Source organism: Dermacentor silvarum, chromosome 2 (genome assembly GCF_013339745.2).
Source record: "Dermacentor silvarum isolate Dsil-2018 chromosome 2, BIME_Dsil_1.4, whole genome shotgun sequence".
NCBI classification, from domain to species: Eukaryota; Metazoa; Arthropoda; class Arachnida; order Ixodida; family Ixodidae; genus Dermacentor; species Dermacentor silvarum.
The window spans coordinates 167,418,231-167,445,061 of record NC_051155.1 but is presented as its reverse complement, the minus strand read 5'-3'; positions in this window follow the sequence as shown (position 1 = coordinate 167,445,061).

Here is a 26,831-nt window from a genome sequence, read left to right as displayed (position 1 = left end):
GGCGATCCGCAGGGCGTTCAAAACCGCCCTGGGGGTACCCCAGTACACGCCAACCCACAGGCTCCTCGAGCTGGGCGTGCACAACACGCTCGAGGAGGTCGCCGAGGCGCAGAGAATCGCGCAGCTGGAGAGGCTGTCGGGCACCAGAACGGGAAGACGAATCCTCGACCTGCTCGGGATTCGATATCACGAGGCACAGGGACTGAAGGAAACGCTTTTACCGGAAGTCAGGGACGCCATACAGACGGAAAACATGCCGAAGAACATGCACCCGGTGCATGACGTGCAACGACGTAAACGCAGGGCGGTAGCAATCCTCGAGGAGCATGGAAGACGAGAAGGCGTCCTCTTCGTCGATGCAGCCAGGTACCCGCGGCCCGCCGTTAACGTTGGCGGCGAAGAGGGACGACAACCACCACCGCCACTACAACAGAATGTGCGAGACGAACCGGAGATGCCAACACCACCATCACTACTACTACTACACTACTACGACAAAAACGGCAGCAGCAAAAGCGCCAACATCAACGACACAGCCAGCCGACGGCGTCGGCGCCCGCCTTCTCCATGGCAGTCGTAGATACGAAGGGAAGGATACGAGTCACGGCATCAGCGAAGCTGCCGTCGGCCGAGGCAGCGGAGGAGATGGCCATAGCCCTCGCGGTACTCCACGGAAGTACGGAGGATAGCCTGATCATTAGCGACTCCAAATCAGCTATCCGGAACTACACGAAAGGTTCGGTGTCCGCGGATGTGGCGCGCATGCTCAACGCCAGAGTCGGGGACTTCGTGTCCGGCACGATTACGAACAAGGCCCTCAAATGGTTCCCCGCGCACGTCGGGGAGCTTGGCACCACCAAATACAACAGCCGCGACAACAACGACAACAACAATACCAACGGCCGAAGACACACCGGCATTCCGCCCAACCACAACGAGCGCGCCCATCTCGTCGCGAGGCAGCTTACCCGCCGCGACGCGATCCCCCAGAGGGCAGCCGCCGCCGTTGTTGTGCGGGGCCCCAACGGAGGAGTTACCAACACAATCCAAATCGCGGCGGATGGAGCTGGGGGCTACGGGGACGCCAACCGCGACATCACGGAGTTTCCGGCCTCGTACCGAGAGGTTCTTGGTCACTACAAGAAAGAACGCAAGAAATATCCACAACCCCACGGGCGGCTGGACAGGTCCCAGGCAGTCGACCTGAGGCGGTTGCAGACAGGCACTTTCACCAACCCCTACCACCTGCACCGCCTGTGGCCCGCGCGGCACCCATCGCCCGGCTGCCCCTGGTGCGAGCACGAACGGGCTGATATGGCCCATATGCTTTGGGAATGTCAACGCCATGAGCAAGAAGCACCAAGAGGAAGGCAGAAGACAACATCAGGACCCTCTGAAGGTGGGCGCCTCACAGAGAGATGGCAAGCCGCCCTCCTCAGCGAGGCACCCGAAGACCAGGAGTGGGCCGTCCAGCGGGCCAGGGCTATTGCCGAGGATCTCGAGAGATTTTTCTCCGGCGATGGACCCCTGGCAGCCTAGCCCCGGGCACCAACAGCCATATCCGTTGGACATATAAAGTTTATTCCTATCCTATCCCACTACTCAAGTTTCGAGAGCTCTTTGTTCAGTGACTCTCATCACTTCGAAGGGGCCTTTTTGTTTGTAAACATTGTCTCAACTTCCAGCCGCCCCTGCGAACATTCTAAAGTCTCCTCTATCTTTATATCCTCTCACGCCTCCCCGCGCCCAGAGCCATGTTTCCAAACACCGCTACGTGAACCAGGACAGAAGATGGGTTGCTTGTCAATGGATGCTACGCCATGTTAGGTTAACGTGAAGAAAGCTTCGAACTGAATTCTTTTGGAAGTGATCATGAGCAATACTGGAAATCACACGGAGCACTGTAAGATCACTGTCGGCACGCTACGACATCGTGCATTGAAATAGCGACATGTATTTACGCGGTAAAAAACAAGAGCAGGAATAGCTCCTAGTCTCAGAATGACCTGATGAGTATTGGTGAGCAGCGAAAGGCTCAGGAAAGGATGATGTGATAAACAGGCACATAGCGTAGCGAATCTTGATTGTCGTGCTTACAACACATGCCATCTATATTTTCACCCTCAGCACTCAGTCTGTGGCGGCTGAAGAGCAACGGTCCTCAAGATGGTCAGCACAGTATATCGTGCGTCGAATGCTTAGATCTAGATGGGCGCCCTGCAATAAGCTTTCACGTTGTTTAACGCCAGAACCCCACCAAGCGAAGCTTGAACTGCCGCACGACATCGACACAGAAGTCAACGTTTCTGTTGTAGCGACGCGCGTTCAGTATACTAGGGACAAGAAACAAGATCATGAGCCCTTTATAAGCGTTCTCACATTTAATTATCAAATCATATATGACGCGTGAATTCATCAGAGTTAATAATATTGGAAAACAAATCCTAATGCTAATTTTTTGTTGCAGCCAATTGTGATTCCAAGCCACGTGTGCAAGTGCATCCTGCCGAGTATTCTTTACGGAATCCACGATCCCGCCTGCCATACGCCCACGTAATGCAGACGTCTACATTTCAAATGGTTCTGGCTCCCTCCCATTTTGTGCAAAAAAACGTGAGACATCTCGATTTAAGTATTTCCTGAGGGATCAGTTATAGCCTGCAAGGAAATTTAACGTCTCCTTATCACATTCTTAAGAGGTGATGGACATATGATGGACTTAAAGTTAGGTGGACATATGGTGAAACACCGCAGTGATAATGTAATAGACGTTCGGGCGGAGCAATTGGCGGCCTTGATCGCCAGGCTAAACCCGTCCGTTGGTACAATCCACCACACCGTTCAATCACACACCGTCCACGCACCGTCTGACCTCATATCGCTATTGGAACTGCTAAACTTCTCATATCTGTGTGTTAAAAGCAGGCTGAATGTCACTATCAAAATTTGTACCCGTAAACCAGGGTCATGCCAACTTGCGCAAGCGGCAGTAGTGGTTCCGAGGCATTCGACAAAGCAGTGCGAACAGCAAGACAATGTCGCGATGTCGCGGCGTAATCAGAAGCATAATCAAAGATGGGGACTGTCAGCAACGGTGTTCTCAACAGGCTTGATATATCAGGCCTGTTTTCGCGAATTTAGATCATGTGCAAAACTTGAATCCAATAGGCGTTACGGCTGTAGCATAGTCAGAATGCAGATGTATAGCCATGATATACCAGGGGCAAAGCTGCACCATTTAGAAAAGTTGGCATCCCGTAATCGCTCGTTAAGCTTGTGAAGAAATTTAGAAAGATATCGCGGAAGAAAAGCCAGAACGTGGACCAGGATGCATAGCATGCCAAAAACAGCGTATAGATCAAGGGTAACCAGATCAGAAGAATGTATCCTGTAGGTCACCGGTCCGGAATGTTGCCGTCCAATTCGATAGCCAGACAGGTATCTCTCATCAGATCACAGGCGGCGACGCGATTAGTGTTTTATAATGTTCAATATCTATAAGTAAGCACGAGCGCTTCCTCTGGAATGTGCTATGGTAACATTCGTATAAATATTGGACCGACTTGAAGCGTGTGATTAGATTGTACGACCACCGATTGCGCGCGCCACTATCGCTGTCACTTAAATGTTGCTCCCCTTTTTAGCTCAATCAAGTTCGCCCAATAAATAGGTATTCACTCCCTCTGGCAAAGATTCTTCCTTTTTACCATCACTTTAGCCCGCGGCAGTATACCGAATAGGCATCTACGTAGTAGGAAACTCGCATTTTAAAATGTCTCCGAAAGTTTCTTAGCAACTGGAACACTATACAGTGGCGTGCAGACTGGGACGACATTTTACAGCATGGCACATGTCGCGCGCTTGAAGTCGCACATACACTTCTTGTATAAAATTCAGCAAAGACGATCACCACTGTGACCTGCCGGCAATGTATGAAAAGAGGTGCCCCATTTAATTCGCCATTGCTACATTTTCCCACAAAATAACACTGCCCCAACGTGCGCACTGAATGTTCTTGCAGCGCACTCCTTGAGCTGTGAAATTTACTTGGCCCTTAGACTAGTGTCGCATGGGCGACCCGCGCTACGAAGGCGATGTTAACCTTTCTTCAAGGCACCATGCAGTCTCAACGACATACCTTTTTTTCTGTGTTGCGTGTTGTAGTGTGTTTGCGGTATGTTACGCGTTGTGACATGCTTTTCTGGTGCATTGTGCTTATCAATTCGTTTGTCATTGTTCCCATCTGCAGAAGTATGCTAAATAGGTGTACCACTATGCAAAACTCCCCAGTTTTCCTTCAAGAGTCTCTCTCTCTCTCGTCCGTACGACTGTGAGCTCTTTCCAACAAATATGCTAGCTCTCTGATATTCGCGACATAAGAAATGACATGCATACAGGCACGGACAAATGCTTTTCTTAAATGCTGCAACGTGCCGCCTAACCAGAATAGTTGCTGGCAACCCCATTTCCTTAGCAGCGTACTCAATATTCGCCGTCCCTTAAGAACTTCACGGGAAGCGCCTTAAGCAGGGGTATAGGATCCTTACTGCACCCCTGACAACTGAGTGCTTCAGTTTAAACAAAAATAAATGGCACAGTGGGACGCATTTTTTTTTACCAGCACGAAAACTCTTGCACGAAATAAACACGTACGCAAAAACACGCATTAACAAGAGTAATAAATTTTAATAAAGAAATGAGCGGGCACGAGTCTTCGTCCTTGGCGGGCGGCGTCCGCAGTTCCGGAATCCGTGGGCCCTGTCCGTTCGCCGCGCCCTGTCCAGAAAAATGAGCTGGCAATCAGGGTCGGACCTGGTCAACCGGGCCGTCCCGTTGCTCTTCGGTTGGTTGTTGCTCGGGTGGTACACCTCGGTGCCATCGCACTCCCACACCTTGTGGCGCCGGGGGTTGGGCACCTTGCAAAGTCACGTACGCGCAGGTTTCTTCCTCCTCTGTGTATTTGTGCCCTTTTGAGTTGTTCATCCCACAGATCTCTTATTTATCACAATACTTCTCTCGGCAATGTCCGATTATCGGCCTTCTCCTTCATTCTACGATGGTGCATGGTGAGGTTTTCAGAACGCCAAGGAGACCACATCTAATTCATGAAGCCTTAGTTTCGGCGACTCCGTCACAAAATGTAATGCCTTTTGGAGGCTTCGGAGGCAGCAGCCGAGGACGCAGTCTACCGCAAATGGCGAAGGAAAGGAAATCTGAGGCGCGTGACAATTCAAAAAGGCAGCAAAATAGGAAAAGGAACAGGAAATAAAGCAAAAATTGCAAAAGAAGAGTAATACCAACGGGCCTATAAAAAGCAGTAGAAAATATCCCCTTTGAAAGTGGTCCCGAGACGAGCGGCAAGGGCGGTAAGGGGCTCCCCATTTTGCTGAGCGATGACGCAGTTCAGCGAGTTGGAGAAAGCCGGGGCGTTAGCCGGGCGCCCTCGGCGCTGCTGGCGAGGCGATTCCCCGACGCCTCGGCCATCAATTATGGCGGACCCCTCGCCTTTCGTCGACGACGTCGGCTTCAATGAAGGTGCGAAGACGCCGCCCACACACTTGCGCGCACGCAACTACACATCTGCACAAACGCAGACACACACACACACAACTGCTCCCGAGAGGGGGCAGGTGGGCCGGAAGATTTTTAAGGCCCCGCTGTCTGGCGCTAAGGGGGAGACCACGTCCGATGGCCGATAGGGCCCGCGTTAACGACATTGCTTGCGTCTTGGCGGTCGTTTGCACGCCAACTGACCTGGCAATGAGTATCTCTGTAAACGCCTGGAGGAAGTCTGCCGCAAAGGAAGTAATGACGTTCCTTTCCTATACTACATTTGCAAATACCATCGTTACGTTTAAGCGATTTGCTTTACCTTCAAGCACTAATGCAATCTGCGTGAATGAGTCTTGATTAGGCGCATACTTTTTTTCGACCTGAAAAGAAGATATTTGTGAAACGTACGCTAACATTATGTAACGCCAGAATTTATTGGGTTTCGTAGTTATTCTCTCCATTGAGAGGGGCACACCAGAAGCACAGTAGGAAGCCTTATAATCTCAGGTTTGTTGCCGTCACGAATTGCAGCAACATTTTTGTCTTCCTCTGCTGCGATGGCTTATGAGGCTGCAGTTCCAGAATGATTTGTTGTAATAATAGTCTATGATCAACGCGAGCTAGTGCAGTATCGAGAAATCGTCTCTGTCCACTCGGTCAACCAGTATGAACAGGTTCCACTGAGTGAGAAGTACAGCTAAGGCCTCTGCACTCCTGTAGTTAGGGGACCACCCACAGCAGAGGGGAGGAGATACCCACGCTTTCTGGATAAAGTTTATTCTCTCTATCTCCTTCTCTCTGTGTGTACATTTTATCGAGGATAGCCACACAGAACCTGCTTAAGGGTCCCCTAACGACCATGGTTATCATACGTTGCCATTACAATGCGAATGCAATAAAACAAACAGTTTTAGCCTTAATTGGGGTTAACTGTGAGCATATGCTTTTATACTGTTTTGTAATTGTGACAGGTTGTGATGGTGTGTCTATGCTCTCTGTCTCTGCCTATATTTTCTTTGAGTCTGGTCGAATTGGCAGCGCGTCGGGCTGCTGTGCTGAGGGAACAAGTTTCGAAACCAACTGTTAGTGGCCCATGTCTGACTAACTTGGGTCACTGCGTATGTGGGCACTGTATACCTATCTACCGCTCTTCAATGAACCCCTCTGATGTCAACATGGGTCACTGCAGGGATGCGGGACTGGGTATGTGACATGTATATGCACTGCTATTGAATTGATCTCGTTCACGCTGACTTGGAACACTGTGTATGTGCCACTCGGTCTGTGCTTGTCTCCAATGAACCTCTTTGATTTAAACTTGGGTCACTAGGTATATGTGTCAGCATGTGTTTGCCGCTCTCCAATGATCGTCTTTGATGCCAACTTCGGTAACTAGGTAGTTGCCACTGGGAATGTCCCACTATATAATGGCAAAGTAAGGTTCTTTTCAGATGCTCGGCGGAATCGAACCCGAGCCGACCGGGGACATTATGGCGGCGCCGGTGGATGCATGGCTCAGAGTGTGCAGTGAGAATCAGTGTGCAGTAGCAGCAATGCCGCACGAGAGGAGCCCGCAGGCATTTCGACCAGCCGATTTCGCGAAGGGCGCATTAGGCCAGCCGAATGTATATCCACTAGAAAATCTGTGAAATTTCTCCCGTGCTGGGTAGAATCGAGCCCGCTTCACACCGATTCTTCGGGGACAGCAGCTCGGCGCTTTAGCAACGTCCGCCACAAATGCATTGCGTATCTGCTACTTTTCAATGAACGTATTTTACGCCAACGCTTCAGCGTGCTGCGCCATGAATTTGGCGAAATGTTCATTGAGGAGCGACACACACCCAGTACATTCGTGACGCACACTGCGAAAGCGTCAGGTTGCTGTCCTTAAGGACAACTTGTGACGTGGGTTCGATTCCACCCAGCATCGGTGATATTTAAAGGACATTTTCTTTGTATTGCAGAGCGGCACACTCCCAGTGACATCCCCAATCGACCTCGTTTGAGGTTAGCGTTCTCGCTATTTCTGATTAGTGTGGAGTTAGTTGCTAAATCTAACTCGTTTGGTTCGTTCACGTCGTCTTCCAAAGTTTTCGATGCAAACTTGTGCAATTCATTCTCTCGGGTATCGGGTTCTCTCACATTTTTGCACCGAAACAATTTGCAGTTTTCTGCTGCGAACGTGAAAGACGGGGTAGTCCCACATACGTGAACCTTGCAGCTTACCAGAATACCGTAGCACTTTAAAACAACAGTTTACTGCTCTATGTTTGTCGCAAGTTTGTTAGGTGGTTATTTCGTGCCCGTAGACGACAACGCCGAATTCCCACCTTCAAATGCAACTTTATTTTCCCGAACTGGTTCTGAGAATTCTCGCATGAAAAGGGCGGCGAATAAGTGTAGCTGGAAACCATTCTGGAAAACTCAGACGATACACAGTTTTAGCTTTGAAGACACCGTTCGCTTGTAATGAGGTGTTCTTTCTCGAAATAAAGCTACGATGTTTTTCATAAAATTTACGCTGTTTGTTCTGCTCCGTGAGAACTGAGTGCTCATCGCAAGAAAGATCCGACTACCGTTGGAATGGCCCAATTATTGTTAAAAAAAAAAAAACGACGATGAAACGATAACTGTGCCGACTGAAACTTGTTTCGTCGTCCGCAAAAAAAAAAGAAATATAAAAAAAACGTATAGAACTGCTTAACAGCTCGCTGCTACTTTTGATCTCCATTTTCATTTACGTCATATGTCTTTTTTTCATTTCATTTTTTTAAGCTGCAGTGTTTACTAGTGGTTAAAGTTGATGAGGCATCAACTTTTTTTTTCTTCTTCAGGCATATGGACTGCAAGCGCCTAATCGAGCTTCGAAAGAGGTGGATGCCATACAAGCACGGTACGACAAATTGGTCTGGATCGCCCTATCACTGCAGGAGAGCAGTTCACTGTACCAAGGGGCGCTTGCATCATTACGCGCTGTTTCCACTGAAGTTGCCTGGTAACTAGGGTGTATTTTCTCGTGACGGTATTTTCAGTGCCCCTTTTTAGGATAAGCGTTGTTACTAGCGTTACAACAGTGCAAGCATTCTTTATATGAAAACGTTCTAGGGGGGGCAATAAACGTAGTGTGGATGCATACACATATAATTTGACGTCAGAGAATGCTGTAGGTTGGCGAATATCAAATTTTTAGAATACGAATAGTAAGCATCGAATATTGAATCGAATATCGAATCGAATTACGAGTAGTCAAACACAGACAGATGTATTTACTGCAGGAATATTCAATTTGTTTATTGTTAGGCACAACGCCTCTACACACTAATGCTAGAAAGGCAGCTAATTATCAGGGACAAAGGATAAGTTTTACACGAGGCCACTAAATTTTATTAAAAATGTGTACGAAGAGCGTCTTAATAACTTTATAACCTGGTTGCAAGTACGCTTTCCAAGAAAGAATGGCTGCTGTATGACTGCCATTCCAAATACGCTAAGTAATTAGTAGCCGAAAAAATACCAACAGTTGTGGAAAAAGGAAAAAAAGAAAAGCTGCTGACGCACTTGTGTGTGCTAGACACATATCACAGGGCCCGTTATATCATATCACATATAACGGACACATATCACAGGGCCCGGCAGAAGCACTCTCAAGTGCTTCTGCCGGTCTCGCTGATTCGCACCACTTAAAGGTGCTAAAATGACGCGCGATGGACGCTCGTGCGATATAGCTACAAATGCGGGAGGCTGTATGCTCGGAGTGACGTCACATTTCTCAGGGAGGTTCCTGTAAACAAAGTAAATGAATGGCTTTGAAAAGAAAATTTGGCACATTTTGGAACATCTTCCAGTTTCACCTACTGTGACACCCCAGAAGCCTATGTGGAGCACTGTATACCTCATAGACGGTCCACAGTATGACCAACAGCAAGTCCATTCCCGACATAAGTTAAGCCACTTTGACAGACGATAATTTTCCTTTACGAAAGTAATTGATCCATGATCATGCCCTACCAAACAGAGATGTGCCTTGACAGACCCACGATATTTTGGTAGCCAGCAATGTTAATAAAATACTCTGAATTGTATATATCTATGAACTCTACAGTATGCGAACTGGCTTTTTGATGTCAGGACTACTTGAAAAATGGCAATCGTGCGTTATGGCGCACTGTAGCGCTTTTCTTGTACAGTGTACCTGAACTCTTACTTTAACGCGGCTGCAAATGGGTCGCTTGTCGCGATCTAGTTTGTTGGTCTCTTGTTTACAATTACTGTTTGTAGACGCGGTATATGTTTTGAATGTTTGCGAGATTTGTGTGGCGTATTTCTCAACTGCGTATTAGGATAGCCGGCTCTTGCGTAGCCTACCTTCCCATCAGAGGGCAGTTATGAAAGCAAACAAAACAACTATCCTGGTTGTTTCGACGTCCGACAGTATCCACCGCTGTCCGTCGTAGCGGAGAGCAACACCCCAGCCGTCAAGAACTACAAACGTATGGCAAGGATAGCGACAAGCCACGTCACCTCCGTATGCGCGTTTAACGACGCTTATCGCGGTCAATGCAGCTTTAGTATGCTTCAAGTAATGTCAGTATCTTATTTTCAGCCAGTTAATATGTACATATTCATTTGCATCTCATCTTCATAAGGTTGCCTGAGTGGGCAGACATACGGTTGCCTGCATAAGGTTGCCTGTAAGGTGCGTCTGTGTATATTCTGTGTTATAGTGCATTCGCGCTACGATATGTCGTTCAGCAAACACCAACTTGCCCAGCACTAAGTCCAAGCTAAGGGGTGTTTGGTCGCGCAGAATGCATTCACTTGAGGTACTAAAAACGGAATAAATAGAGCGAGATGCAGTATGAAATACTGCTTGCGTGTTATTTGATTTGTCACTTTTTTCATATATTACTGATTTTGCTCTCTTCCGTCGTAACACACACTGATGAACCAATAATAGTCGTAGGTTCGAAATTGTGGTGTATATTTTGCGCAAAGAGGAGCGCTAAAGCGGTACAGTTTTCTTTATGTGTGCTTTTCTTCGTGTATTTTTCTTCCTTTCCGTATCACTTTAGCACTCCCCTTTGCACGAAATGTCGCACCAACTGGCCCAGCAATTCACCCTTCTTGTATATACACATGTATATATGTACATATACGGCAGCTTGAGCAATCGTCCAACAGAACGAGAAAGGCTATAGGAGTTAGGTGTTGAAGAAGATATACAGGAAGCCCTGAGATCAAAACTTCTGCGCGAACGTCCACGACAACTAGAACCCCTATATGTCATCGTATTCTCTAGAACTTTGCATTTACAGCAATTTGTGCCGCCTTGGACACTCTACCGATCCGTATTGCGACAACTGTGGTACTATATTATATTAGAATATTCAGCCTATAAAAATGAAAGAGCGCTTGATAAAAGTCAAATGGACAATATTTGTCAGGCACCACTAACGCTGAGGAGGACATTAGGTCACGTATACCTTGTCCTTCTTAGCAGTGACCGGCTTTAGGGCCTTTGTTTGCCTATCATCGGGACACCGGAAAATGCTTTAAATACATTATAGTGAGATAATTTCATTTTTACATCGTGTCACATGTGAATATCCTCCTTTTACCCGCTCTCTCTCACAGGCCCATGAATTCACCATCTCCTTCCCCGTGCAGAGTTGCATGTAGAAGACTACATATGCGCCGGCAGAAATCTCTGTGTTTCCTTCAACAGCTACTCGATTTTCTCTCTCTCTCTCTGTGTGTGTGTGTGTGAGTATGTGTCGAAAAACGAGGGTGTTCTCGGCGTGGTTGGTTGAGAAGCGAAATGCAGCACTTGACATGTTTTCATTTGATTAGCATGTCATATACACATGCTCTTTATTTAATGACATGCCCCGTCTGTTGTGAAACATGCGGGGTTGGTGTACCGTACTTCCGTTTTTCGATAATTACACACTGCCCGAGACTATTCTTGAATGCTTGCTGGATAAATAACCGCCATGGCGGCACGTGGGTGAGATCTTTCCTGTGTCGCCCGCCGTTTCTTACATACTTTACGCACATGTGTGTCAAATGAGTCACACATCACGTGACTATCAGCCTGTGTGTTAGTGATTTTCAGCCGCAGGCGTTCTCCACAAAGAGGCAGTAACAGGTGCGGATCAGCTAGGCTACAGAACGACCTACGTTTCAAATCTTGTAGTCCCCGCGAGATAAGGCATACGTTTATATTCTGGGAACACGGAGCGCCCAAAGAAGAGCTAGTCACTGTTGCGTATTCGGCGGCTTCATTTCTGAAGAACATGGCAGGAGACGACAACGATGCAGTTCCCACAAATGTGAGTAAACCAAAGCTCATTTCTTCTACCTATTTGTTTCATCCGTGGTGGTCTTTAAGATCTGTTGTGTGTGGTGTCACAGTGAGAAAAAAAATATCGCATCCGGGAAAATAGACAGAGCTGTGTGTTTGTGCTCCAGTAATTTATGTATCGGGCAAATCTTCAATTTTTTTTTGATACATCGAACTCCTTGAAGAAACATGAAGTCAAATATTAAAACCAGACCGATAGAATGCACTTAAGCAATTTCAAGTAGTCAAATGCGGACGAAAGCGGATGCTTGGTATGCCAGAGAGGGATGGAAAAAAGAACATCGCCCAAGCACTCCGTACAGATGGTTAACTAGCGAAGCTGAAACGTGCGGCCCCGGTGTTTAGCAGTGGGTTAATCCCGAAGCTGTATTGAAGCGTTACTCAAATATTGGTCACATGTTTGTGTTCCTAGTGGAACACAAGCGCCAGTGGCGGGCGGATGCTGCTAGCCACGAGCTAACTCGAGATATCGAACGCATGCGACAACGGCGAGCCGAGGAGGCGGCGTTGCGGGCAGAGCGCGTGCTTGGGTATGACGCAGAGAACGACGTCACTAATGGCGCTGCCAATGGCGCGGGCGCTTGGGTGCGACGTAGAGAACGACGTAACTGGCGGCGCAGCTAGTAGAGACCTTTATCGAAACATGTGGTGAACGGTTTTTCGTTTCACCTAGCCATATACAGCTTTCGCTATAAAACAAAACGCTGGTGGCTACGCCAACTTGAAGTTGCCGCAATAGCTACCCACGACGCGACAGAATGAATGCACGTGCATCAGGAGCTACTTAGCTAGTTATTCACGAAAGAAGAATAAGTCAGGTAGCATTCCAAGATCAACGAGAACTCCTTTATATACTTACCTATGCTATTAGTACCTAAACTCAACCTTATTGTCTACTCGTGTTGCATAATCAAACTCGTACAGGTCCTCGATGGAATCGACAGTATATATAAATAAATAAACTGGTCTATTTTGTTGACTTTTCTTGCATACCATGAGCAGTATGTTCTCAAGCGACGCCAGTCGATATGGGCAGTCAGAATGATGTCACTGCCTGCGGTTACGGCCCGAAATAAGAGGTTCCGCCTTTTGTGCGTCTGCATGTCTCTGTCGATGCTGAGACAATCTGCTGCCTGCTCAAAAAAGGAAAACAAACAAATAGCACAAAGGACTGCCATGTAAATGAACAAAAAAGCTTACAAGAAATAAAAATGAAATATGGGCGCACTGAATAACCACACAACTACACACACATGCAATTCACCCTACAGAGCATGCAAAGTCCGGCGGACATGTCCACAAATTAGCAGAATATTCAACCACCCAGCCCATGTGGCCACAGCTTTTAAACTACAACAGTACGTTGCATTCGCTGGTATCGCCGTGAAAATGGCACTGTCCGGCAAGTAAAAAACAAAGAATTCCCCGAAAACGAATACCATGAGATAGGCTTCGATTATAAAAACGTATATTTAATGCTCCTAGATGTTTGTGAGCGATTCTATCATAGAGCCCTCCGTAATGCATTCTACGTTTAAAACATGCAACTTGCACCACCTCATCCACGCTCTTTTTTTTTTTTTCTTCTCACCACACATGCGTCAAAAATTCACGCTTCCTTCGAAGACGCCTGCCACATGGTCGAAGGGCTTTACTTCAACACGGCGTTCACCGCAGAGAACATTCGATTGGCCCTCTGCTACTAGCCTTTGGAAGGCGACATCTTTGTCGTCAGCTATCTAAACTGCGGCACAACGTGGCTGCAACACATGGTCATGAGCATCTGATCACGTGGCATGCTTGTGCCCGAAGACGTAAAAGATGTAAGTAAGGCAACGTATCTCGAGTTCGTAGGCGCCGAAGGCGCCCGGAGTTTACCGCGACCGGTGCCCATCAAGAGTCACCTACCGTCCCGTAAGCAGTCTCACTCCGCGGGCGCCAAGTCCATCTACGTACGCGGTTTCCGTACGACTGCTGCGTCTCGTATTACCACAACTATAAGGAAATGCCGTGGCCTAACTTCGCCCAAGGCACTTTTGACGAATTTGTGGACAGGTTCTTGCGTGGTAAGGTCACCTACGGTGATTATTTCGATCACCTGCTTTCCTGGTACGAGCGCCGCCACGACTCGAACATTCTCTTTCTCACGTACGAAGAAATGAAGAGGGACGCACCAGCATCGGTCCTCCGGATTGCGGACTTCCTCGGCGCACGAGAGTGTGGCGAGCGACTGAGAACGCACCCCGATGACCTGAAGAAAGTCCTTCACGGAACATGCTTAGAAGCCATGCGAAAGCTGACGTTTACTGTCGAAGTATCAAACTTAGCTTCGCTCACAAGGCGGGCAGGAGCCAATGCACCGTCCAGCGTTAAGCTGCGAATCGAAAATTTAAGTGAACACTTTGCACACAGCCTCCTCCTGAGTGGTGGGCACCTCGTTAGGAAGGTCGTCGTAGGTGATTGGAAGAGCCACTTTTCTTCAGGACAAATTCAGTGGATGAAGGCATGGATCGCGTTGAAGACGCGCGACACTGACGTTATGAACACCTGGAAGGATGTCGACCTTCCGTAAGGGTGTAAATCTACCTGAATAGACAGTAGCGAGTAACTGAGATACGCAGAAGCAACATAAAAAGTGAACTGCTGTAAACAATTACTTGATTGCTTCCCCCCCCCCTTTTTTTTTTTTTTGCCTGTAGTGCACATTCTAATACATTCTAATACAAGGACCCGAGAGGAGGAGGAATAAACTTTTATTGCGGAACCAGCACTTTAAGATGGCCGGGCCTAATCCTCCCATGAGGGGACGTCGAGGGCTTGCCTCGCCACCGCCTCACGGGCGTGCTGAGTCACCCAGGTTTGGTCGTCGAGGGCGGAACTCCGCAGAGCCTCACGCAACCTCGACGAGAGGGTCGTGGTGTTAATGTGTGTGTACTGTGCTGGGCACTCCCACAGCATATGCGGAAGCGTAGCCGGGTGAGTCGTCGTCTCACCCGAGAGGTTGAGTCTATTATCACCGTTCGCATTTCTCTAAATAATATTAGTCAGGACCGTCTAGGAAGTAGGGCTTGTTTCACCAAAACTTCCACTTGTCATCGTTTTCAACATAAGTGGATCAGTCATGACACCGAGATGACTGTAAAGGCACTAGACAATGACAATCGCTTAAAAACTATTCGTCATGTAAATAAGCGTGACGGACCAGCTGCAGCTTTTCAGCCGCAAACAAGTGAAAAGTAATTGAAAAATTAGTTTTCTCTAACACTAACTTAACGTTTTCGCTTTTTCGGCAAGGAAAACCGTTGGCAAAAATTAGAAAAAAAAATCCGGGGTCACCTAAGAACTTCTTATGAGCTGTGAATGCTAAAGATATAATGTCCAATTGAACTTCGCTGAGCGGTCCTTCGAGTTATGAACTCGCGGGGAAGCGAGCACGTTGAGACGATTAAAGCGTTTTGGTGCGTTTTAACTGCGCCTTACCAAGGCGCAGTTAAAACGCATTCGAGAGATTGCGCGGATAAGGAACACTTGGATAACACAGGCTTCCGAGATCGAGGATGACATGGCTTTGCGGCGATGCCCTCACGCAATACCGCGGCAGCAGGTATTCCCTTTCGCCCACTCTGCTCCGTCGAGGCCCGAGACAGCACGCGCCAGCCAGCGTCACGAGCGCGTGAGGCGCGCGCTTGTGACGTGGCGTAGCAGCCAATGAGAAGTTTCGCTGCTACAGACACAGCCAGCTTTCTCCTTCGATGGGCCATTTGATGCTGTCTCATCAATAAAATCTCAACTAAACGATACAGTTCTTACTAACAGGCCAGTGCTGTGCAGCGAAGACTGGGGGAGAGTTAGCAACCCGGACGCGTTAAACGTGCGCACTGGAAACAAATATACAGTATGAATAATTATAACGTAAATATATTACTGGATAGCCATCTTTATCTTAATCAGTGAATGGTGAGTGCATTATATCGGCAGGCGTGTCGGTGGCATCAACCACGTCGCGGAAGTGTAACCCAGACGCAGTCACATGACACTATAATGCACCGAAGGGACCGTGCGGGATAGAGCGTTGGACAAATGTATTGTTTCAAACGCCTGAAGGCTTAGAAACACGCAATGTTCAGCTCGTCTATTCCAGCGCCTTACCAGAAAATTTTTAAAAAATTGTGGAAGGCGAACCAACGTATAGTCGAAGTCGATGAAAGGCAATGTCTTCCTGGGCGAATTGGGTGTATTATGTCATAATTTATCGTGAGGGCCGGGATAGAACGACGTTTGATCGACGTCAACTAGCCGTTGAAACCTCTGAACATTTTGTCAGCAGCTACCATCATCATCGTCATCATAATCATCCTCATCGTCGTCATCGCCATCATCAATCATCGCAATCATCATCATAGTTATCGCGTACCCAGTGACCCCAGTCGCACATACCAAAGTTGACGTCAAAAAGGGCCACACACCTACTGGAACACACCCAGCGGCGCCAGTGGCACTTACATTCAGACTGCGCTTATCTTTGGGATCGGTCCATGAGAGAGGCTAGATACAAACGTCAGCAAAAAAAAAAAAAAAAAACATACCCGATATGGAAAAGTGGCAGTAACTCGCCAAGGAAGACAATGTCTTCAAAAATCTAGGGATTGGAAATTCGTTTGGTAAAGTAGCGAAGTCGTCTAGTGTCGTCTCTGCTAAGATTACGTTGTATCACGCATTCACGAATTATCTCCTTCCTTTTTTTTTGCCAATATCTACATTCCTGCTATTCATCTCACGTGGCATATACGCTTCATAAGTATATGCCACGCGTTGAGGAATCAGCATCACCAATCAGGAAGAAGACGAAAACGAAAACACACGATTCTTGGCCAGTCACCAATAGTGGGTGAATCGCTATTCCGGTATAGTCCCAGGAACGTTTGCCGAGCCATTTATAATTGCCTCTGCCATTTATAAGTGCCTGTCTGTCACTTTCACCTTTTTGTCCTCGTTTCTCGTGTGCGCGCTGCAGTTACAAGATGAATAGATACCAACTCGCCCAACTTTCAGTACTTTTGCCTCTGCGATACACAAAAAGATTACGTCTTCAAGATTTCGCATTTTCCAGCATTTATATATATCTCCTTCAATAAATTATCAAACTAGAAAATTCAAAGGGCAAGAAAACAATTTCACTTTCACTTCATTATTCTTTACATCGATCCTTTACTTTAGGCATTTTTCATATTAAGCTCGTGCTGCTCTACCTGCTGATGCAAGGCTGTCTACCTTATTACACAACTTACTACACACTATGTTATAAATGAAATGAAAATTTCATTTATAACATAGTGAAATTGATAAACATTTCACTGTATAACCATAGTGAAATTTATAACATTTCACTATAAATAAAAATTTATTATCGGTTATCACCGGTTATTTTTTTCCTTATATTTATTTTTATTGTATTACTACCCGGTTCATGGCCTATCCCCCGCACTGGGTTTGTACCATTGCATAAGGCATCATCATCATCGTCCCCACAGTGGGTATGAGCCATTCTTGGAGGAAACGCAACCAACCAGCCAACCAACGGTAAGTCGACTGGTCACCATGGCTTGCTTTTGTTACACGTTTACGTGAAACCTAGGAGCTTTTCAACGTATTAACTCGTTAAGCATTCCAGTCAGTGGACATGCCCCTTTGTAATATAATCCAAGGAGCACGCGTGTCACAAAATCACTGGTCCTCCCCCGTGTACTCTGCATGCCTCTACCACTATAATTCCTGGCGGCTGTCGCAGGCCGTTGGCTAGCATTCTGATGTTGATATTCGGTATAGTTAAAGCACTTCTGTATTGTAGTTCTGCAGATTATTCAAATTTTGTTTTTTACGCACTCGCCGAACGACCTTTACATATAGTCTTGAACACATATTTCCCAGCTTTGTGCTTCCAATGGAAGCGAGGTTTACTTTTGAAGAAATAGAAACAGGAACATGCCCCCCCCCCCCCCCCCCTAGTTCTCTACCCTCCTTCTACAATGTCCTCCTATAGTCCGCAGCAGGTGTTCTGCTTCCTGGTGTTCTCTGGCTCCCTTTTATTTCATTCCTTCATTTCATTTCATGCGTTTATTCATTTCCTGCGTCTTGAACGATCACCCTCGAAAATTGTTCTCGCGTTCGCTGTCTGGTTCCGGATATATTATCACGGTTATGCGCAAACGTTTCCTTTGGCAAAAACTTTACGCTGATAATCTCAGCGAGCTCAATTAGATATTTATATACACGTACGGCGCTTAGTGATGCAAACGCGATAATCGGTTCGCATAAGGGCCGGCGCTTTTTGCGCCACCGGTGAGCACTGGGGCGATCGCTGTGGGGCCAAATGCGTCACAAGGGCCCTCATTTTCGTCGTATATACCACAGTGCATTAACTCTGGGACCCCTGCGCCAACCGGTGGTGCAAAAAAGTTGTTGCAGTTTCACCTGAAAGGCGAAGCATCAATTGCGATAGCAAACTTGTAGAGAGCTATACGGAGTAATGATATTAGCTTTATCAGCTGTATAAACTTGGACATGCAGCAGCATCGGCAACACGCAGAACTGTTGTCGATGCCATCGGCGTTTTGCCCGCGTTCGCTCAAAATGCGTGCGGCGTTGGTGACTGTTGCCGGAGCCTCTGATATAAATGGGCACTTGGTGCCGCAGCTAAACGTCGCCTCCCTTCCCTCCCCCCCTGCCCCACGGCCTCTCGCTCGTCGGAAGAAGGCGCGTTTGCTCTACATACATGGTGATTGTGAAGGAGAACAGAGACGCCTACTTCTGCAGCCCTTAAAGCGAGCACGGAGCAGAACGCGCGTTTGTTCTCCGCCGTGCGTTCACACCCCGTGAAAGACGCGCCCCTCGCGCCCTTTCACTCGCACATACAGCGTTCGGCGCGCGGCGACGATTTCTTCTCCAAATGACGTCATACGGAACCTCACGGCGACGGCGACGGCGACGGCGACGCCGACGGCAGAAATCTGCTTTTGAGTGTCCATATAATTGCTATCGCAATAAAAGCACCGGTCGACACGCGGGCCAATTATCGCGTTTGAATCGATCGCTGAGCACTGTGCATGCGAAATATAAATTGACTACAGAGCAAAACAGCTGTAACTCATAATATAGCTGAGGCTTAGCAAGTTGGACAAATCAAGTAAAGCGTAGATCAAACAACCAATGCTGTCAAGGAAAGAGAAACACAGCCGAGGATGGCAGGAAATTTGGTGTGATGAGGTAAGGGAGTTGGCCGGCATTAAGATGGAGCCCACAGACGGAAGTCATATCATTTAGTCTTATGCTTACGAGCTTGTCTGATTACATTATGCATCTTACCTATGTACTTCTGTGACTCTGTTTTAGGAGCGAAGCTCCTTAGGGTGTGGGTCGTTCCCTCCTCTGTAGTAGTAGTAGTAGTAGTAGTAGTAGTAGTAGTAGTAGTATGTAGCCACCTGTAGTTTTATGAAGTGTTCACTAGATGGCGTTCCGGTTCCGCTTCCACTTCCGGATCCGGTTTCACTTCCGGTTCCACTTTGCGCGCGTTCGGTGCGAACGCGGGCAAAACGCCGACGGCGTCGACAACATTCTGCGCGTTGCTGGTGCTGCTGCATGTCCAAGTTTATACAGCTGATAAAACTACCTTAAGTCGACCCTATGACTGCTTCGCTTACTACTCAGGGTTCCCCTACGGGAAGATGGCGTAATTTTCTCTCTCGTTCCCGACGCGCGCTCTCTTTATCTCTCGTCCGTAGCTGTGGTTTACCCGAATGATCCCCCGGTGCTTCGCCCACTCATCATCATTCACTTCGTGGATATGCTGTGATTTTTTTATTTCTATTCCTTTTTCTTTTCTCCCAAAGAGCCTGTATGAAAGAACAGTTCGTGTCTCTAGTTTTGGTAGTGTAATCTATTCTGATATGTTTTTGTTTTTTTGCTGTTTTAAGCGCTAACATAATGTTACCGCTAGTAAGTCTCGGTTAAGTCTCACGTGACTATAAAGACGGGTCCGCGTCTCCGGGCTACAGCGTTTCTGGCACTGCGCCAAGACAGCGCGCTTGGCATATTGTGCTGTAGAAATGCTGTTGCCCGTAGACACCGACGCGTCCGGCGATAGTCACGTGGTATCTCGCGAAAGTGAAACTATCTACGAAAGCGATCACTCGGGAATACCATTTTGAAGTATGCTTGAACCACCTGGTGCATTTCGCACACTCGAGGCTGCTTCTACATCCTGTACTGGTGTTCCTGCCATTCAAGAAATGGCGGCAACCTATCTCAGGAGTACTTCAGTGTGTGGAACGTAATCATGGACAGTGTCATATTTTAACGCGATAGCGTTTAGAGCCCCGTGTCGCAGAAAATCCGGCGTCGGCAACCGGCGTGTGATCGCGGGTGGCGGAGAAAATCATCCAACCACAACTTCCGCGCAGGCCCTCCACGTGGTGCAAGGTTTTGGTGAACAAAAATTGAATTTCTCTCAGTGAAATCCGCCAGAAAAATGGTAAAGTACGACTTTACCATTCGGCGTAGGATCCGCGTCGGATTGTTTACCAATCGACGTCGGATTGTAATTTGAATGTACGAGAAAACTTAATTCTGCTACAAGGAAACTGAAACACAAACCCCTTTTCCAGCATTTATACCAGACCAGCGCGCGTCTGGGCAATAGCAAACAACTAATAAAATAATAAAAAAATCACCGCATATCCATTAAGTGAATGATGAGTGGGCGAAGCACCAGGGGATTATTCGGGTAACCGTGAATCCCCCCCCCCCCCCGTACATTGCCTTGTGATCAGTGCAGCAGCACGGCGACGCCGGCAAGTAGACCAAGAGGCGGCGAGAGCGCGGGAAGCGGCGGCAAAACGCTGGAAGCGTTCTCTACCTGAGGTTGGTGGCACCGATGCTTGGTTCAAGCGCGAGCTGCGCGAGCCCTCAGCTCCGGGTCCACTTGCCGGCGTTCCTGTACTGCTGCTGCTTCGCGAGCCCTCAGCTCCGGGACCGCTTTCCGGCGTTGCCGTTTTACTGCAGCTTCCCGCGCCCTAGACTCCGGGTCCGCTTGTTGTCTGCGTCGTCGTGCTGCAGCAGCTTTGCGAGCCCTCGACTCCACTTGAAGTTGAGCCGGCACTCTCGCCTTTTCATCCATAGCGGGCGCGCCGTTATCAGAAGCGACCGTTATCATCCATGGCTAAAGCGAGAAAGAGAGCGCGCGTCGGGAACGAACGCCCTTGTGCGCCGCAGCGCCCCTAGCGGACTCCATGCAAACCAGAGCTACGGACGAGAGAGAAAGAGAGCGTGCGTCGGGAACGAACGCCCTTGTGCACCGCCGCGCCCCTAGCGGACTCCATGCAAACCAGAGCTGCGGACGACGGGCGACGAGGGAGGGACAAGGCTCGGCCCTAAGGTGCTTCGCCCCTAAAAAATTTGGAGAACGCTTGAGCTTCGCCTTCAAGAGTGTAACGCGATAGCATTCAAAGATCCTTGACTGTTCCTCACACTTCCCGACAACTGCAGCTTATGTAACCGAAATGTTTACCGGGAAACGCTGGCGGTGAACGCTATGCACGAAGGCGCGCTTTCTGGTAGAAACGTGGCCTCTCTCGTGGGCCGGCCTTCTGTTATTGTTTGCACCTTTAACATTTCAGTCTGAGAAGATTTAGCATAAAAGGCATGCGCTGTCGATGTGTTGTTTCATGACAATTGTTTGTGCGCTGTCACTCTCAATATGCCGAGGAATAACTTTGTAAAGAATGCAAGACAAAGTGTGAGCAACTTTAGTGGTAAAAAATTGGGAGGACGCTCAAGCTTCGCTTCAACAGTGGAGCGCGATAGCATTCTTGACTTCTATACTACTACAGTGGCTAGAATATACTTTAATACTACTAAGACAACCGTAATGGTTACTGGCAAACACTGGCCGTAAACGCTATGCTCGTGGGCGAGCTTTATGGTGGAAACGCGGCCTCTTGCGTGGAGGCAAGAGGCGGCGTCATCATTTTCAGGTTTCCGTATTTGTTTCGCACTTTAAATATTTTAGTGTGAGAAATTTTAACATAAAAGACATGCGCTGTGGGTGTTTTGTTTCATGAAATTTGTTTGTGGATTGTCATTCTCAAAATTCCGAGGAATAGCTCTGTCAAGAATGCAAGACAAGGTATGAGCAACAATAATGATAGAATGGTGTGGCATACCTAAACGTGGTAGGGGATGATTTTCTCGGCTGCGGGTGCCAATGCCGACACCGACGCCGGATTTCCTGCGACACGGGACCCTAAACGCTATCGCGTTAGAAAGGTGCTAGGGCCTTCACATTTTATTATAAGACGACTTATATTGCCCCTGGAAAAAAGTATTTCCAGCAATGCATTTCAGTTTAAAAGTGAAGCCTACTTTAAGGGGATCGGTGTAAGCTTGGTCTTTGTAAGCTGGCTTTCCCATGTTCAGTGTTGCAGTGAATGAAGCCTACTTGCCGTATGCGAACGATGCGATGCGAACGGGTCCCGATAACACTATCGTGTTCTACTCTTAAAGGCGAAGCTTTTTAATGCTACCCAGTGCTTCAGGGACTGCTGCGCGGCTGCACAGATATCTTTGAAATTCCTTAATGTCATTAACATTCTCAGAATAGGTAAAGATGTAAAAAGCACAATGTGGAGCGGGCAAGTATAAAAGGTTAGAACTGCTTGCAGTACGCCAACAACAACATTCGCTGCAAAATGCGCAGGCAGTTGGCAGTCACACGTGGAGCAGCCCTATAGCAGTTTCAACAGCTGTTTGATGTCAACAACGCCAACTTGAAAGGCACTGCAGGCTTAGAAATACCTCTAAATCGTATATGGCTTAAGTCTTAAATTTTTGTATTTATGCCTCTTTTGGAGGAAGAAAGGTCACTGACTCGATATTCCCCAACCTCGAGTCCGAATTTCAATCTAAGTGCAGAGTGCAACGACACTCAGGTGCTGAGATTTCGCTACGTGCACGCATTAAAAAATAAATTAGACTGAAAAAAAAATTACCCGAAGCTCTAGTTTGCAGCATCCGTCGTTGTGGAGTTTAAGCTCTGGAACATAAACAGCTCTGTTTTATGCTACGCTGTCGGTAGTCGGCAGGCTGGAAAACCAAGTTATGGATAGTTTCCGAGGGCGACCTGCCATAACCCGCGATCATTTTAGACAAAAAACGTTTGCGCACAAGCAGTTTTACGACTTTGCGCCGTCGAGGGATACTCTGCGCACCTTTGAACATCGCCTACGCTCGTGACGCGACGCTACGGGATGCAAAACACGAGAGAGCTCTAAAAAAGATACTAAAAACAATTCTAAGGGGAAAATACTTTTTTTTTCTCCTTTGTTCCCCTTGGCAAAGAAGGCAGAAAAAGGAAGAGTTAGCACTTATCAGATACTTAGGCCGACTTGCAATATAGATGAGGATTCGAACATTATCTGATACAGCATGGTAGTCTTACAGCAACGTGATCTCTTACGCCTCGGCATAAATTTTACCTCCTGCAGAAACTCTCTCACCAGCCCGATTGCATGTCGTCTGTATAACAAGTCAATTCACCTACTAGCCGACTTGCAACACAACCGTACACTCACCAATTCTCCATTGCACATTCACTCTCTCGCTAACTCAACATTATCCCACGCATAGTGCCTCGCTTATTCGCTCATTGGTGCCATTACACATGCACGCACACGCACCGAACACAAGTACACTCAAAACAGACGCACTCGGGCATGTATTCATTCTAGGCGTGCTATATTGGACATCGTCAAATTCGGCCATATTGTGAAATTCACAATCCCGTCACCTCCGATTGGCCCACATGTCTGCTACGGCCTCTCTGATCGGATTAAAACGCCGTCAATGAAGAATTTGACAATACGCCATAATTTGACATTGCCCAAATAGCAACCCATCTGTGGCTAGCGATAAAAGGCGATATTGCTTCCCACCCAGCGAACACCGGTACGCCACAATCCGCGCGATGGCCTACGAGAGTAACAGCGAAAGGAGTACGGGCACCAACTGCGGCGACGTGGCCTGTCTCCGCCCCACGACGTCGACGACCGCGGGCACGGGCGGCCTTCGACCACGCGCTGTTCGCTCCAGAGCTCGAGCCGGAGGGCCGACCGGTGCCCAAATGCCGCCGCCGCAGCGCTGGATCCCGGCGCCCTTGCTGGAAGAAGCTCGTCCCGCGGGTGTGATCAAGATGAGAGAACGCCTCCAGGAGCGCGTGGAGAGCATTTTGACGATCGCGATGAGCTCCGCCGTTGTCCTCTTGGTGGCCGCTATCGGCTCGCATTTCACGGGATGCCACTACACCGTGGGCGCCTCGATGCTTGCCGCCAGCGTTCTGATAGACATCGCCGGCTTTGTCGTGTACCTCTTCAACCGCCACGAGAGGACACGCGAGCAGCTCGCCTTGATTCTCTTGCCGATTCAGAGCAGCGTGTGGGGCAGTCGCTGCGTCCCGAACGATGATGACCACGACCACGCCGGGTCGCAATGGGGCGCCGGTGACGTGTGGGACGGCTACATCGTGTAACTATACTGTGGTCTGTCTTTGTTCAGGTACACGAGGCCGAAGCAATAAAGCCGTACTAATTGGCGTGTATCAAAGTTCGCGCGCCTCGCAGTTAGAGACAAGGTAAATTGTGCCACTGACCAACAAACAAGGTGCGGCGGAGGCGTGTCTCGTATGGTGCGTCGACAATCGTTTACAGTGATATGCACCATGGCGTTGCATAAAAATTGTGAACGACCTGCCTTCGAACAAAGGAAACAAACTGAACAGCGTTAATTGAAGATCACCGTCAGTGACTTCCTATAGCTATCGTAATTCTCGAACGAGTGTGATATTGAAATTAAGAGATACCTTCGCCGACTGGTGCCTATTTCTTTGTATTGTCTGAAAGCAAGAGACACATTGTTTCTTGCTTTGTTTAAGACAACTCGTTGATATGTAATTGTTTAGCAACGTCTTCTTCTCAGGTTCAGTTCATATATTTTTTCCTCACGGTCCCAACCTTTTAGAGTACTGTATTGTATTCAAGTGCTCTACCGACTAAACGGCAACTCCCACTTGGAATGACACTTTTACACCGTGTTACGCTTTCTCAGATTACGTTCCTGCGGGTTTCAAACTCGGGCTATATCAGGATGCAGGCTTTTAAGCGAAACAGAAAGAAATATGAAAACAAATAATTGTGCATCCATTTGTATCGTATTGACTGCAGCCGCTATATCAATATCAATATTTTCGTATAAATGAAACAAAAACATTGTTTTTTTTTCTTCCTCTTCTTTGTGCTCAGATTCAAAACCGAAGTAATAGGCACTGCCTTTGTATGCCTTTATTCAGCGTGTCACTCCAATGAACCACAAACAATAATGAAAATCGTTCGTGGGACGTCCGACTTAAGAATTTGACGATGTCCAACAGAGATCCACCGGATAAATCCTGATGACGTACGACTGACATCTGAACAACCGTACAACACAAAATCACAAAAAAATTAAAAAAGACGCAGCGGATCGAAACGTTGCTTTCAGGTATCAGACGTTAAATTATGTAGCACTTTTTCAAAGTGCTCATTACCTCGTGTAGGTAGGCGAACAAATGAAGACATTCCGGGACAAATACCGGTCTAATTTAGGTGCAGGGTGACGTCATTCGAGAACTGGATCCAGTTACGGGGTAACGTTAAAGAGACAGACTTAGATGTCAAGTAAATCGTGGGGTTTAACGTCCCGAAACAACACAGTGTGTTATGATGCACTCAGTAGTGCAGGGCTCCGGATTAACCACCTTTGGTTTCTCTAACGGGCACCTAGATCTAAACACACGAGCGTTCCTGCTTTTCGCCTATTTGAAATGTGGCCGCCGCTGGCGGGAATCGAACCGGCGACCTCGCGTTCAACAGTACAAAGCCAGAACCACCATAATGACAAGACAGGGAAAACTAGCAATTGTAGATACGTGGCACTAACAAAAAAAATAATAATAATAACAGGTTAGAAAAACAAAACATAAGGAACACTATACAATCGCCAACTGTTCATAAAATAAATAAAGGTACCAGTGCCGTAGAAACGTAGCTCTTTTTTCTTAGCTAGTAATTTCACCTTCTGAACTTTTACATGTGAAAGGCTATAAGAAACTAAGGAGAGGACGATGTGCCTGCAACAGAAATTCATTCTCGAACTGAGAAACAGAATGCCAGCGAGAAAAAAAAACGAGGGGGGGGGGGGGGAGGGGGGGGGGCGAGGCAAATATTCAATCGGTAAGGAAGCGACATTACATAGTTATACAGGTAAAAGAAAATGAAAACACGTTAACATGAAAAGAAAAAAAAAAAGACAGGAAAGAAAACTGGCTGTGAAAGAACATTCGGCTGCGCAGGAAATGGAGGAGGCCTATGGACCCTCCAGAGGTTCTAGGTGAATGCTACTCGAGGGTTGAAATAGGCGCACATCCATTAAAAAAAATAAAAATAAAAATAAAGTGAAGCACCTGAAGGCGCTTCTCATGTCTACGTTGAAAACCAATTTTTCGATGGTAAATACGATTTAAATTCATGCCGAACACACGAAAACCAAAAAAAAAAAAGTAAGAACGCAATCATCTTGATCGGAAATAAGAAGAGGCAGCGAGAAGGGTCGAGCTTGACAAGGGTGGATAAGAGCACAGCCTCGAGGAGCGAGCCGTGCTTATCTAAGCGCGAAACACTCTGGCGTAAAAATCAGGCGATATTGTGGACAATTGATGTACAAACTTAGTATGCAAAAAGCTTTCAGCAAGTTTCCAAGATATTTCCAACGGCCTTCCAACGTATTATAGGCAGAAGGGTACGCATTCGGGCACGTTGGTTCACACACCACA